Below are 5,231 nucleotides of genomic sequence, written 5' to 3'. Positions count from 1 at the left end.
GGTAAGAAAGTCCATAAGTATTGTTTTCTAGAAGTGCAACTGATTTTTTTGGATACATGTCAAAGCTAGTGGGAGCATATATGTTATGCTGATAAGAACATAATTGTTATGTTATTGGGAGCATGATTATTATGAAAGGTGGTTTAAGTTAGCAATACTATTTATAGGAAACAAAGTTTTAATTTGCAAAGGTACATAATTTGAAAAGTTTTTTCGCTATAGTAAGGCTTAAGGGGAGGGCATTTATTTCGAATCTAAAAGGTTTTAGATTGAAATTTAATAGACTTGGTCATAAATGTCATGTTGAAATATTTCAACATAAGAAATTCTATATATGGAAATATTATAGTAGGAGACTGGTCTAGTATCACGTCTTTATGTATGACATTATGAATCGTATCTCATATGCTTCAGGTATAGGATCGATTGCTTATGATATAATATTCGCTTGTTCTGATTTTTCCAAATGCCTAGCGCATTAAGAGGGATAAAGGGCTAAAACCAGATATGACTATAGTTTTTAAACAGTTGTTGAGGACAATCTATATTCTAAGGTTTACCGAAGATTGGTTGCTTGTAGACAGTTGGAAGTGTAGTAATGGAGTGACCATATTGATATGATTCTGAATGGATAGGACTCTATTAAGAATGGATAGTCATATGGCAATTATGGAAATGTTTCAGTCATGGGAGTTGGATATTGAGAATCTATGTGTAGGATTAGATACTTTTATGCAAGAAGGATGTTCAAAGGATTGTACTTTGAATTTGACAATTCGCTTCCATGGAATTGTTTTGTAAAAAATTTCCAATGGAATGTTTTGTAATATCATTGGCAAAGTCTCTATGAGTTTGGCTCCTTGACACTACAAAAGGATCATTGCATGATAGTTTAGAATTGGACACATTCTAATAGTGCCCAGAGTTTGGTATTCTTACACTTGCGATAAGGATTTAGAATTGTAAAATGAGCATCGTTGAAAATGTGTTCAATTGATCTATTTCACAAAGGAAGGACCATAGATAAACATAGTGTGCATGCTTACAGCATGGGATGACTATTTTTTTAATTCTAGTATTAAGTTGATTGTTCGAATCATTATACAATGAATAAGGTCTAATCAATATGGTGATTAAATAATAAGCTTTTTATTTATATTGAAAAGTTTTGAGACCATATTGGATTAACTTGTTCTTGTGTTTCACTTCATATGTTTTACTTCCCGAATAATAAGATTATTCAAACATCCATAGTCAATCATACTTTGGAAGTAAGTAAGGAGGTACGAGTGTCATGAGTCCGACTATAGATTTTCTAAGTGTTTAGACATAGCACAAGTTTTTTGCAGTGTTCATGAGTACTTCTAAAATACGATTTTAGTATTGGATTAAACCCACGCTCACCTGAATCGCTTCATGGATTTTATCACGAGTGATTGTGAGGCAATAATATCTTATATTCTTGAAATGGAGACATATCAGTTGTTGTTTACGAGTCGTTTGCGCATTTATAATACGTAAACGCATCAGTAACTTGATGTTATAAAACATATTGTTGTGTGTGATTTGATAAGTAAATAGTACAAGCATATCAGTCGAAGTTTATTCGATCCTTTTACCCAAAGTGGGATAAAAGTGTTATTTATGGGCCCCTCGATAATTTAGTGATGACATTCTAAGCGCTTGGCCAAGCCTGGACTAAGTTGATGTGTTCAATTGTAGTCTGTTGTCAGTCGTCATAAATCGGAAATAGGGAAACAACACATGGACTGAGAGAATTATTATAATCCATGTCTCATGTCTATACGATATCTTATAGAATGGAGGAATATTAGATCCCTTATCTAAAGGACACATTTCTGATAAGATCAGAGTTCGATAGCGGCTTTTGAAAACTACGATTCCTAATCAGATTCTGAAGTTATACTTGCAATAATAGTTACTAGACTTATCCAAGTGGGATACTATTGGATTAGGTGTCTAAGACCATAACTATATTTGGTATGTACTTGATTTAATCTAGCATTAATTTTTGGATTAAAAGGAACTGATTAATAATGGACGGACTGGTTTTGCAAATCATTGATAGTTGTAAAATGGGTTGATGGACTCCATAGAGTGGAGTGGACGAAATCCTATAGTGAAGCCCTATAGATTTCATCCAAGGCCTTTAAGGAAGGAGTCCATGGGTTGCTTAGGCCTTAACCAGGAATTAGGGTTTCCTCCAAAAACCCTAGCAGCCCACACAACTATTTAAAGACCTCTCCATAAGGAATTTCGGCCCCAATGCTTTAGAAACCCTATAGTGGCGGATTTCATCTATCTCCTTCTTCATCCTTTGCAAGAGTGTTTGTGACTCCATTAGAAGTGCAACACTTGGGGCACTAAGCTTTCAAAGGTCAAGGATATTCAAGGTGAACTTGTTATTGCTACATAACAAGAGAGGTAACATCTAAACCCTTATTTATGTGTCAATTTCTAAATTATATGCTAGTCTTAGGGTTGTTGTTTTGGAGTTTGTATTTGCATGTTCAATAGACAAAAACTTAGATCCAAAGCAATTAGAGTTGCATGTACACCATAGGAATGTTGTAGTGCTCAAAGCCCATCAAAGGCAACCCAAAAAGACCATGCTACTATCAAATCAAGTACATGCCAATTATAATTATGGGCTTAGACACCTAATCCAATATATATATATATATATATATATATATATATATATATATATATATATATATATATATATAGACAATACATTATTGAATTTTAGCATTTCTTCCACTTCACAACATACGGCGACAAGCGGCTTCTACGAAGACCTAAAGCCCAAATTCTCGATTTCCCATCATTAGCTTCATTGAAAAGAGTATAAGACCATGAACTAATGATGACAGTACAACTCGAAGATCAATCACCGTCCGTCTTCACCGTCTTCCGCCTTCTGCCAGTCTCCTCCTACCTGTCGACAAACTGATTAATACATGCTTTCCCGGTAATTTACCTTTTTTTCCCTCTATGAAGTTTTCAATCATCTCAATCTTTCGTCCATTTCATTGATTGTCGATTTTTGGTACTACAGGGACTATATTTTGTGATCTTGTTTGCACAATTGGACTTCAGTCACTGAGTTTATACTTTAATCCGAGAATTTATACACAGATTCAAAAAAACATTTTAAAATAATTACAAGGTTGTTTCATTTTTTCACTAAAATCTAAATTTGGTTGATTTACATATTTCTCGATTGAACCTATTATTTAGGCTTTTATGTTTTGTTTCGGTTAGATTCTTTTACTTGTTGTACTAACATGTTTCTGTTGAAGAACCTGATGGATCATTGTGTTTATTATACTTTAGTAATGAGTGCTAGAAAATGATTTGTTATTTGTTACTGAAATTTTATGGTTTGTTTTGAAGCTCTCCTGAGTGCTAACTTGACTCGTTTTTAGTGTGAGATGTTGATAATTTTATGAAAGATATTGTTGTAATGTTTTCTCTGAATCTGATGTTGCTGTGATTTAAGTGTTAATGTTTGTTTTCATTTTGGTAATCTGTTTAATGTTGATTTTCTGTTTTTGTGTGAACCATTTTTAGATTCAAGTAGCCATGTAACACTCGATTCCTTGTATGCCTTTAATTCAAGTATTTATTAAGTTTTTCTTTGGGACTCGACGATTTGGAGGCCCAACTCGTCGACTAGAGTCGTGATACGCGGGAAGTTTAAGTAGTCTACTTGACAAGTCGGGAGACCGACTCGGCGAGTACACGCTGTTTGAGTGAAACCCTTGTTTGAGGGTTTGCACCCTATTTAAACACATTATAACCCCTCAACTCAGCCTCCATCGTCCAGAGCAAACCGAAACTCGAAACCCTAGCCTTTTTTAGTGTATTATTGAGCCTTGTGGTGTTACTTTGTGTGATTGAAGCTTGAAGAAGAGAAGGAAGTTTGTGAGATCAAGGGGGAACAAGAAGATCCAAAGTTTTGAGCATATTTCCAGCTTGTTAGAGGTATAAAGCTGAAACGTTGTCTATTCATTGTCTAGATCTTGATTTTGGGCCTTTTTCTACATCTTTCTAAGCCCTAGAGAGGTTGTATTCGGGATTGAGTATTGGAATTCATTTTGTGCTTCAGATTTGGGGTTATTGGGGGTCTTTATGGCATAGATGTGCCCACCTTGTTGCCATAAACACCCCATGCATCTTGTAGAACATCTTTTATGTCTTTTTGAGCCAAAGACCCCATGCATGGACATCAAGTTCGTGACTTTACGTATAAAAGGGACCTTAGGAGGTCAGATCTATGATTTGGATGCATTAAGTCCCACTGAAATCGATTGTATAGTATTGGACAAGGAGGGAATCGGCGAGTTACTTGGGTGACTCGGCCAGTCGAGATGCTTTTTCCCATAAAATGTCTTCTGGATGTGGTTTTGGTTGAATGGATGGAACGCTCAGCCTGCTTGGGGTTTGCCTTAGACCTGGAAATCATGGGACTCGACGAGTTATAGAATACACTCGGCGAGTCCAAGGCAATCTCCCAGTCTTTGAAGATAGACTCGATGAGTTGTTCTTACAACTTGGCGAGTTATAGACTAGACACATTGATATGCTAAAGATGAACTTGAAGAGTTCAAGAACGAACTCAACGAGACGGTTAAAGATTGCCTGATGTGTGGATGAAGGCGAACTCATCGAGCTCTTGCTAGACTCGACGGGTGGAGACGGGTTTATGACTTTTGGTGGATATAGGGACTCGACGAGTTGGCGGGCCAACTCGGCGAGTCAGGTCAACTGGATGTTGACTTTGACCAAAGTTGACTTTGACTGATTTGAGTTGACCTTGGTTAGGGTTTTATATTCAAATTGATAACTTAGAAGGGTTGTCATGTAGGGATTGAGGAGTCGAGAAGAGTTGAGTTGCACGCCAAGGATAATTCAGACACTTCACGACATCGAGGTGAGTTACCTTCCAGTAGGGGTGGGTCTAAGGCCACAATGTCGGCCCACCAACAAGAATAATTGGTAGATAATTGTCATTGTGATAATTATCTTGGTATTATTATGTGATATGTTTATGAGATATGCTTATCAGATATGCTTATGTGATATGCTATGTAAGTTAATGGTAGTAGCAGGGAATAGCTTTTCCCTGACTTGGTCGGTAGGACCAAAGGGTAGGTCAGTACCCTAGATATGCCTGACCGTATGATTATATTTTGTTATTGTAT

This window comes from Lactuca sativa, chromosome 3, assembly GCF_002870075.4.
Source record: "Lactuca sativa cultivar Salinas chromosome 3, Lsat_Salinas_v11, whole genome shotgun sequence".
NCBI lineage: Eukaryota > Viridiplantae > Streptophyta > Magnoliopsida > Asterales > Asteraceae > Lactuca > Lactuca sativa.
The sequence above is the reverse complement of the archived record's forward strand: the minus strand, read 5'-3'. Positions refer to the sequence as shown.